The following is an 11,268-nucleotide window of genomic DNA, read 5'->3' as shown; positions in this document are numbered from 1 at the left end:
GTGGCCAAAGTATTGGAGCCTCAGCTTCACGATCTGTCCTTCTAGTGAGCACTCAGGGCTGATTTCCTTAAGAATGGAGAAGTTTGATCTTCTTGCAGTCCATGGGACTCTCAAGAGCACCATAATTCAAAAGCATCAATTCTTCGGTGATCAGCTTTCTTTATGGTCCAGCTCTCATTTCCATACATTACTACTGGGAAAACCATAGCTGTCTAGGTTTGTCATTGCTTTTCTCCCAAGAAGCAGGCGTCTTTTAATTTCGTGGCTGCTGTCACCATCTGCAGTGATCATGGAGCCCAAGAAAGTAAAATCTCTCACTGCCTCCATTTCTTCCCCTTCTATTTGCCAGGAGGTGATGGGACCAGTGGCCAGGATCTTCGTTTTTTTGATGTTGAGCCTCAGACCATATTTTGCGCTCTCCTCTTTCACCCTCATTAAAAGGTTCTTTAATTCCTCCTCACTTTCTGCCATCAAGGTTGTGTCATCTGCATATCTGAGGTTGTTGATATTGCTTCCGGCAATCTTAATTCCGGCTTGGGATTCATCCAGCCCAGCCTTTCGCATGATGAATTCTTAAGCCATGGTAAATGTGCTAGTCTTTAAAGTGCCAGAAGACTTTGTTTTCAGCTGCAGGAGATGAACAGGGCTGCCACACTGGAATTAAAAATCCCCTTTTCCATCTGTTGAAAATGCTGAAACACCATTGGGAACACGTGTGGGGGTAAAATCCCTAGCTTTGCAAGCATAACTGAAATAGCCACTATCCGGTGGACACCATGGACCTCTCCCTTCATCATATTTGTTGATGGAAGTCTGGACCCTTGTCCAAGGAATTCTTCCTGCCTTGCTGGGGTGACCTGAAAGGATCAGCTAAGCATCCCTTCCAAAAGTTGCAGGCAGATCGTCCAAGATGCTTTGTCAGCGCACTTAAACAAATTGCCATCCTAGCAATTGCTTGGCTTGGAGTGCAGTCAGGCTAGCCCTGGGAGATGTGATCATACCTTCAGAGAAGCCACATAGTCTAATCCAAACCGGGAGTGTTGAGTTAGAATAGCACGGCCAGGAAGATGGCGTTGTGATGCCGGCTGGCTGGCTGGCTGTTATTTTGTTAGGTAAGTACCGTATTTTTTGCCCTATAAGGCGCACCGGCCCATAGGGCGCACCTAGGTTTTGGGGGGGGGAATAAAGAAAAAAAATATATTTAGCCCCCAGAACAAGCTGCTATCCACAAGCCTTGGGAGCCCGCGGGAACTCCCACTGGGCTCCCAAGGCTTGCGGATATCTGCCCGAAGCCTGGGGTGCGCTCCGCTGCACTCCCCAGGTTTCGGGCTGCAGGCTGCTCTCCGCAAGCCTTGGGAAACCGGCGGGAACTCCCACGGGCTCCCAAGGCTTGCGGATAGCTTCCTGAAGCCTGGAGAGCGAGAGGGGTTGGTGCGCACCGACCCCTCTCGCTCTCCAGGCTTCAGCAAAAGCCTGCATTCGCCCCATAGGATGCACCCACATTTTCCCTTCATTTTTGGAGGGGGAAAAGTGCGTCCTATAGGGCGAAAAATATGGTAGCTGGAAAGGGCACGTTTTAAAGGTTTTACAGCCTATATTTCTACATTTTTCTTTGCTGCATGTTTTGGCGTGTTAAATCTCTACCGGGGTTCTCCCACCAAAGAGCACTTGCCCGAAACCCGGGTCTTGGTTTCCAGGATTTCCAAGAAATCCTTTAGGGCCTTTGGCTGAAGTTTCGTCAGTGGGAATGACTGTTTGCCAGCCCCTCTTCTGATAACTGGAAATCTCTCCACATTTTTGCGTAAGACACCTATCAGAGGTTGGAGATAACAATGCTCTTAGCTAAATTTAGGGTCTAGATTTCGATGGGCTTTAGATGGCAATGTGTTTTACGGCACTTACTTTGAAACGTGCTAAGCTGCCCCCAGGCATCCACTGTCCCTTCCAAGGGTGCAAAACTGGCCAGAGCAATGGGTGTGACTCTTATCTTTGTAAGGTAAAGGGACCCCTGACCATTAGGTCCAGTCGTGACCGACTCTGGGGTTGCAGCGCTCATCTCGCTTTATTGGCAGAGGGAGCCGGCGTACAGCTTCCGGGTCATGTGGCCAGCATGACTAAGCCACTTCTGGCGAACCAGAGCAGCGCACGGAAACACCGTTTACCTTCCCGCCAGAGTGGTACCTATTTATCTACTTGCACTTTGAGGTGCTTTCGAACTGCTAGGTTGGCCGGAGCAGGAACCAAGCAAAGGGAGCTCACGCCGTCGCGGGGATTCGAACCGCCGACCTTCTGATCGGCAAGTCCTAGGCTCTGTGGTTTAACCCACAGTGCCACCCGTGTCCCTTATCTTTGTAGAGTAGGCTGTATCACAGCCATGCAAAGGTTAGCTGCTTCTACACACACACACACACACACACACACACACACACACACACACACACATCCTCTATCCTCCACACATCAGCAGGAGGCATTGCCAAAGTTCAAGGACATGCTCCGGCCAAAAAGAAAGGACTCAAGGTGTGTGCAGAGCAAGGCTGGTGAGGGGTGTGGCCTGGGGAGAGAGGGTGTGGCCTAGAAAGGGGCATGGTCTGGATCAGAAAGGGGCGAGTCCTGAGGACCAGATTGAGAAACATATTTAGTGTAGTGCAGGCATGTCCAAAGTCCGTTTTGGGGGCCTAATCCGTCCCGCCAGTCGATTTAATCCGTCCCCCTGGCAGTATATGTTCTGGGGTAAAATCTTAAATCAGCAACTTCAGTCATAAAAAAAGCTCAGCAACCGCATGTTCACTTTCTCCAATCTGGCCCTGTTTGAAAAAAGTTTGGCCACTCCTGTGTAACAATTACCATGGATTATGTGGAATGATGTAAAAGCTGGAGGTTGGAATAAGATGCAGTTTTTAATGTTTAAGATGGGTCTCCGTGGAGGGGGTGAGGGGAAGTCCTGAGATTCGGAGAAATCTCTGTATATTGATATATATTTGGTTTTTTTATATAGTTTTGTGTTGGTAAAATCAAATAAAAATATTCTTTTAAAAAAGGAGAGAGAGGAGCACATTTCGGGATAGGCGAATCTGTAATTTCAGTTCTCCACATTTCCATATCAGTTTGCAAATGTTTTATCAAGTAGTCCTCATGGAAATTCACCAGCATTTTAGTGTGAGTTTCTCCTAAAAAGACATATCTTTGTAAAGCAATTTCCCCCATAATGTTTCATTTTTGTATGCTGTTTTCACTAAAATATGCATTTCAAGTGCACTTTAGTATATGCATATATTTTTTACAGACAGCTTGGCTGGAGAACTCCATTGCAAGATCTAGAGAAGTATGAATTTCAAAAGAGGGCTGCTCTTGTATTGTTTCAGAAAGGAAGATTCACCTTTGAATGCAAACGTAATTGAATATCTTCCCCATCCCTAATTGTATTAAAGCCTTGCAGAACACAAAGGTCTTTGCAGCATGTCTAAACATAGCAAGAGAGGTGGGTTTGCCAGATTTCTTCAGGAAAGGGGGTTCCAAAACTAGGAGGCCACCACTGAACAGACCCTGTCCTAGTACTCATCAATCTAATCTTAATTAATGACTGGTCGGAGAGCAGGACTCTGATGCTGATCTTAGGGCTTGGAGAAGATAGCCACAGACAAGAAGCCACCAGCACCCTATCAGCCTCTTCTTGACCCTAGATCTTCCTTCAACATGAACATAAGGAGAAGAATGCCACTAGCAACCAGACTTCTCCTCTCTGCTACGGAAGTGACTCAAATTACCAGTGTGCTGTGGAATAAGGTTTCATGGGCGAGAGGCTGTGCAAGCAGAGCATGACAACTTCATGCAAAACAACCAGTAGGTAGATATGTACTTTGAGTACATTGAGAAGGAAGGAAAAAGTGGGTTTAGTGAACAAGTGAGGTCAAAGATAGCTGTGGGTGTGCCCCGGGGCTATGCAGAGCACAAACTGATACAGAATCCAATTCAATGAATAAGCTGGCTTTCATAATGTGCTAAAGGCACATAAAGACGCAATGAACTAATGTAAAATCCATCCAGCACATGCCATAACGAGAGCCCAAATTTTTTTCTGAATAATGAAATCACGGAAGCATCCAAAAAAGGAAATGTAGCAGTGGGTGACTTCAGTGAGAACAAAGAGGTATTTTTTTTTTTTTAGATATCCTAGAACACTGGGCTGTGGAACTGACCAGAGGGGTGTGATCCTGGACTAATAACAACAACAACAACAACAACAACAACAACAACAACAACAACAACAATTTATACCCCACCTATCTGGCTGGGTTTCCCAAACCTGGTGTGAGATGCAAGGTCTTGTTGATAGCTTGGCTTAATGTGGATTGTGAACCCTTCATGGCTCCTTTAATTCCTGCTTTGTCCTGATAGCTCAGGCGGTAGAGCATGAGACTCTTAATCTCAGGGCTGTGGGTTCGATCCCCACGTTGGGTAAAAGATTCCTGCATTGCAGGGGGTTGGACTAGATTACCCTCTTAGTCCCTGCCAACTCCACAATTCCATAATAATAATAATAATAATAATATTTATTTATTTATTTATTTATTTATATATATATACATACATACATACATACATACATACATACATACATACCCTGCCCATCTGGCTGGGCTTCCCCAGCCACTCTGGGCGGCTTCCAACAAAATATTAAAATACCATAATGCATCAGACATTAAAAGCTTCCCTAAGCAGGGCTGCCTTCAGATGTCTTCTAAAAGTCTGTTCTCTTTGACATCTGGTGGGAGGGCGTTTCACAAGGCCCTCTGTCTGATTCCCTGTAACTTCATTTCTTGCAGTGAGGGAACCGCCAGAAGGCCCTCGGCGCTGGACCTCAGTGTCCAGGTAGAATGATGGGGTGGAGACGCTCCTTCAGGTCTACTGGACCGAGGCCATTTAGGGCTTTAAAGGTCAACACCAACACTTTGAATTGTGCTTGGAAACGTACTGGGAGCCAATGTAGGTCTTTCAAGACCGGTGTTATGTGGTCTCGGCAGCCGCTCGCAGTCACCAGTCTAGCTGCCTCCTCCAACTGATTCCTCCAACTAGTGCTGTCCCACACTTTCTCCCCCCGAGATCCAGAGATTACCTATGCTTTGAAAGCCTGAACAGGAGAGCTACATTGATTGCAAAGGGAATCTCTGATCTGAAAAAATAAAACCCTCCACGGCGACTTCCCATGGGCTTTAAACGAAGCTCAGGGAACAGCAAAAGTTGCAGAGTTAAGACCACTTGTGAGATTATTTGTAGAATGAAAGGACACTCCAGCCCCCCAGCAACTGCAAAGGTAAACACTACAAAAACCCTGAGCCCCATGAGAATTTCACCCAGGTTCTTTTCTCATTAAATGTGGCGAAATGGTAAAAATAAATGCAAGACAAATGTTCATGGATATGTGTACACACTGACATTTTCTCCTGCATTTCCATCACATATATCCAAAAGGGATTGCGAGGCAATTGTACTGTAATTACGGTTATAGTGTACACATATAGATAAGCTCTGGCTCTATCAAGCTGTGCAGAATTGGGAGGAAACGCTCCCTGGAGTAGAGGTTATTCCTTGATCGCCTGGCGCAGTTTGTTCCCAAAGCGCCCAAGACCGGCTGCTGACCCAGACAGGATACAGCACAAGACAAACAGCCAGCCCAACCTACGGCTGTAACTACGGCATTCCTCAAATTGTGCAACCTACCCAGGCAGGTCTGCAAGGCATTGCATGGGGACTGAAATGTGCTTTCCCTTTTACTGTCCTGCGTATGCTCTGCGTAAATCTCTATCCTCATTCCTAGGGATCCCACGGTCCCAATCTGCCATTCAAAGATCCAGCTAAAAAACATGGGTGTGAACAAGGTGCAAATGTAAAAACACACAGAGAGAAAGCATTACTTTTTTGTTGTGTGAAGCCTAACTGTAATTGTTTTTCTAGCTGACTACAGAAAGGGAATGTTTCTGCAGTGCAGAAAGGTTCTAGGGTGGATAGAGGTTAAGTTTACCTATTGCCAGTGTGGTGCAGTGATTAGAGTGTTGGACTAGGACCCAGGAGACCAGGGTTCAAATCTCCACTCAGCCTTGAAATTCATAGGGTGACTCTAGGCCACTCACCTCTCATTTTAGCCTACCTCACAGGGTTGTGAATTTTTCTCAATTTTATTATCTTTTTGGAAACCGCTTTGAGGTGTGTTTTTTTTAACAATCAAGTGGTATATAAATTTTATGAAATAGAAAAACAAACAGCATGCCTAACATCACACTGTAAATAAAACAAACCAGTAGCAAAATAGTTGGCAAATGGTAAAAAGGTAAAGATAAAGGACCCCTGACAGTCGCAAACAACTCTGGGGTTGTGGTGCTCATCTCGCTTTAATGGCTGAGGGAGCCGACGTTTGTCCCCAGACAGTTTTTCCGGGTCATGTGGCTAGCATTACTAAGCCACTTCTGGTGAAACCAGAGCAGCACACGGAAACGCCGTTTACCTTCCCGCCAGAGCAGTACCTATTTATCTACTTGCACTTTGACGTGCTTCTGAACTGCTAGGTTGGCAGCAGCAGGGACCGAGCAACGGGAGCTCACCCCGTCGCGGGGATTCGAACCGCCAACCTTCTGATCAGCAAGTCCTAGGCCCTGTGGTTTAACCTACAGTGCCACCCGCGTCCCTCTCCCACCATTGATACATCCATTTTAATTTGAACCGCTGACCTTCCAATCAGAAAGCCCTAGGCTCAGTGGTTTAGACTACAGCGCACAGATCTTACAGATGTTCCCAAAGCTTCCAGTCTATATGTACACTGCAGATCATTAGCCTGCCATATTAGCTCTGAACCTGTGTTAATTAGTAGCATAGACAAGCATCGGGAGGAGAAATGTATGTTGGGTGATTTTGAGCCACCGGAGCAGGTCTCTTCTACCTGGGGCTCTGATTTTGTTATTTTGGAGCCCTCTTCTGGAGAACAGAGGCTCTATGCACGGTCTAAATGCCTAACTACAAATCCCAAATGCCATTGCATGAGAAAGGGGCAAGAAACATACTGATCAATCAATTTCTGAATAAAGCAAATACCTTGTTTGGAAAAATAACTCCAAGGCAATAAGCATCGTACGTGGCGTTTCCTCTGTGTTTTCTGCTGAACCTTGATTCTGAAATTCTGGCTGCATCGGGAAGATATTAAGCACAGGCTTATTAAGCAGAAGGTCTATACCACTCCCTGATAGGGTTATTGATACAGTGGTACCTCGGGTTACATACACTTCAGGTTACATACTCTTCAGGTTACAGTGGTACCTTAGGTTAAGTACTTAATTTGTTCCAGAGGTTCGTTCTTAACCTGAAACTGTTCTTAACCTGAAGCACCACTTTAGCTAATGGGGCCTCCTGCTGCTGCCACGCAGCCGCTGTGTGATTTCTGTTCTCATCCTGAAGCAAAGTTCTTAACCTGAAGCACTATTTCTGGGTTAGCGGAGTCTGTAACCTGAAGCATATGTAACCCGAGGTACCACTGTACAGACTCCGCTAACCCAGAAATAGTACCTCAGGTTAAGAACTTTGCTTCAGGATGAGAACAGAAATTGTGCTCTGGCAGCGCAGCAGCAGCAGGAGGCCCCATTAGCTAAAGTAGTGCTTCAGGTTAAGAACGGACCTCTGGAACGAATTAAGTACTTAACCCGAGGTACCACTGTACCAGCTTGCAGCAGGGTTTCTCCTAGGCCATGGGAAGAAAGTATGATGGCCCAGTGAAACAGCTGTGCAGGAGAGGGAATTTCAGAAGATGTAGGTCCTATCTCCTTTTTTCACCCCACCACCCCAGAAAAGGGTGTGGAGACTCTGGAGACTGAATGGCGCTTGCAGCTCCAAACGTTTCTTCTGCACTCATGGCACTTCCAGACAACCTGCTGTTTGAGCATTCATCCTGTTTGGAGGAAGATAGATGATTTTGGCAATTTAATTAGTATTCACTCTGATATGATTGTGGAGTCTTGACAGACTAGGTCAGTCAGAACAGCAGACAAGACTGTTTTAGATGGACTGTGAGCTCCTCCAGAACATTCATCCTGATTTGCCTGAACAAAGCTTCCATGGAGGTTAGACTATAATTGCTCCTATCTGAAACAAAATACAGTGGTAACTCAGGTTACATATGCTTCAGGTTACAGACTCCGCTCACCCAGAAATAGTGCTTCAGGTTAAGAACTTTGCTTCAGGATGAGAACAGAAATCGTGCTCCAGTGGCGCAGCGGCAGCAGGAGGCCCCATTTGCTAAAGTGGTGCTTCAGGTTGAGAACAGTTTCAGGTTAAGTACGGACCTCCAGAACGAATTAAGTACTTAACCTGAGGTACCACTGTAAAAACATCCCTTCCAGTAGCACCTTACAGGCCAACTAAGTTTGTTATTGGTATGAGCTTTCGTGTGCATGCACACTTCTTCAGATACCAAGCGATACTAAGGTGCTACTGGAAGGAATTTTTTATTTTGTTTCGACTACGGCAGACCAACGTGGCTACCTACCTATAACTGCTCCTTTCTGAGCATTTACGGTACTCTGATTTGTTCATGGAGAAGTTGTATGACAATGAGCATTCATTCTGAATTCATCCAATTTTGCTTGCATGTTGCTTGTACATCTTTTTGTTAAATGTTAGTTCACCCTACATGTTTCAGTGCATTTCCCATCACTTTCCTAACTGTGAAAAGTCTGTTTTGTTTTGTAAGTGGATTCTTTAAGTCACTTTAACTCCGCAAACCTAAATGTCCAAATGCCCTTTCCCACAAAATACTGACAGTCTGAAGGCAGCCTTAGTTTAAGGCAACTTCCATGCAAGAATTTTGCAAACTGGGAAGCAGCAGCCTTAAGATACCTTTTAGAAGAAGAAGAAGAAGAAGAAGAAGAAGAAGAAGAAGAAGAAGAAGAAGAAGAAGAAGAAAGCAAATTGATGAAAACGTAAAAAGCAAACAAAAATCAGTACGTTTTGGAAACAATAACGTATTTATAGTTAACACAGTGGAAATGAACAGTCTATTCAAGTAGTCAAATATCCAGAATCATAAGCAGCTTTGTTGCCTTTTTCCCAGTGCCAAAACACTTCCCAGATTGTAAACAAGTCAGATCATGAAGAAAGTCAGCTCCTTGTGTTTTCCCATCAACTCATAAATAATAATGCCAGGAGTGCCTTTGCTATGCTAATCTGTTTTGTGACCTTCGGCATCACACAAGGCATTCAACTGGTTGTCCAGTAATTCCAGCTTCAAAACCCAAAAATTTGGGAACTTGAAAGCAGGAGCAGAAAAGAATTTTAATTTCAAGAATGGGGTCATCTGATCATCAGCCTTTTTCTTTCTTTCTTTCTTTCTTTCTTTCTTTCTTTCTTTCTTTCTTTCTTTCCTGGATGACATGATCAGCAGTTTCTCCTGCTGGGCTACACCATCATAAATTCCAATTTATACATGTAATTTTGCAAAAAGGATGTTCCTAGCATGGCTTTCTGTCTGGTACGATAATATTAATAATAATAAAATTTTATTTATATCCCGCCCTCCCCAGCCAAAGCCGGGCTCAGAGCGGCTAACAACAGTAAAAAATAGCACAATTTACATAAAATCACAGTCAATTAATTGAAATACATTCTAAAATCAGTTCAGAATCAAATTAATGGCAACCATTGGGCTAGAGTTCTATGAAGATTACAGAAGGAGAGAGGGGGTCAGACTGTGCCTTGGCCAAAGAACTGGTGGAACAGCTCCATCTTGCAGGCCTTGCAGAAAAATGTCAAGTCCCGCAGGGCCCTAGTCTCTTGTGACAAAGCGTTCCACCAGATGGCTGAAAAAGCCCTGGTTTAGGCCAGTCTAACCTCCCTGTGGCCTGGGATCTCCAAAGTGTTGTTATTTGAAGACATTAAGGTCCTCTGTGGGACATACCAGGAGAGGTGGTCCCGTAGGTACGAGGGTCCTAGGCCGTATAGGGCTTTAAAGGTTAAAACCAGCACCTTAAACCTGATCCTGTGCTCCAGTCTTAGAAACAGGATCATCTAGTCTAACCCCCTGCGAGGCAGGAATATGCAGCTGTCCCATGGAAGGATCGAACCTGCGATCTTGGCGTTATCACTACCACATATTAACCAGCCTGCATTATTTGTGTACCATGTTTCAGGTTTGAAGTTTATGGCGAAACAAATACCTTAGCGGGTTTGATCAATATGCCAGTCAGTCCATCAGTCAGCCTCAAATGTTGTCAATAATATATGGTGATACTGTTATATTAATCTTTGGTACAATGTTGTTCTTCTGTATCCTTCAGTTACTTCTAAATCTTAAATGAGTGCCCTCTTCTGGCTGACTGTGAAAAAAAGTCTGCCATTCATTTGCAAATTTCCTTCTATTAAAAATGTTTATGATTATTTGGTATTTGATACATCTTGTTTGTTAACTCAGAAGTTGATTGTTAAATTTCCTCTCTTCCTTTCTCAATTCCTGTTGTTTCGTTGCTTTGGGTAACCTTTTCATAAACATTTTGTCTTGCGCTACCGTCTGAGGCTGGTTGTGTTTCTCTTTATGCTGCTTGATAATAAAGGTATGATAATAAAGTATGAGGGGAAAATAAGTCTCCTGGAGTTTAATGAGACTTGTTTCTGAGTAATCATTACATTTGGTGGAACTAGCCGTATATCTCTCTTGAAGCAAGAATCCATAAACTGCCTACTCCAAAAAAAGGTTGTATTTTTTCTGGTTTGGTATTATATGTTCGTTTTATTCATTGTTTATTTGTATGATGCATAAGTGTAAATAAAGTATTGAAAAAGAAAAGAAAAGAAAAGGTTTCCTCTTAGCTAAGGAGCTTGCTTGTACAGTGGTACCTCGGGTTACATGGGACGCGGGTGGCACTGTAGGTTAAACCACAGAGCCTAGGACTTGCTGATCAGAAGGTCGGCGGTTTGAATCCCCGCGACCAGGTGAGCTCCTGTTGCTCAGTCCCTGCTCCTGCCAACCTAGCAGTTCAAAAGCACGTCAAAGTGCAAGTAGATAAATAGGTACCGCTCCAGCGGGAAGGTAAACGGCATTTCCATGGGCTGCTCTGGTTTGCCAGAAGCGGCTTAGTCAGGCTGGCCACATGACCCGGAAGCTATACGCCGGCTCCCTCAGCCAGTAAAGCGAGATGAGCACCACAACCCCAGAGTCGGTCACAACTGGACCTAATGGTCATGGGTCCCTTTACCTTTACCTTACCTCAGGTTACGAACTTAATCCGTTCC

General features: G+C 44.7%; 1 non-coding gene across 1 annotated transcript; it reads left to right on the top strand.

Annotated features, from left to right (window-relative positions):
* Positions 1 to 4,388: 4,388 nt before the first annotated feature.
* TRNAK-CUU (transfer RNA lysine (anticodon CUU)) lies at positions 4,389 to 4,461 on the top strand. The gene has a single exon. It is a non-coding gene; the product is annotated as a tRNA-Lys (tRNA).
* The last annotated feature ends 6,807 nt before the right edge of the window (positions 4,462 to 11,268 follow it).

Source organism: Podarcis raffonei, chromosome 9 (assembly GCF_027172205.1).
Source record: "Podarcis raffonei isolate rPodRaf1 chromosome 9, rPodRaf1.pri, whole genome shotgun sequence".
Lineage (NCBI taxonomy): Eukaryota > Metazoa > Chordata > Lepidosauria > Squamata > Lacertidae > Podarcis > Podarcis raffonei.
Note: the sequence above shows the minus strand (reverse complement) of the source record. Positions and strands in the feature narration are given on the sequence as shown.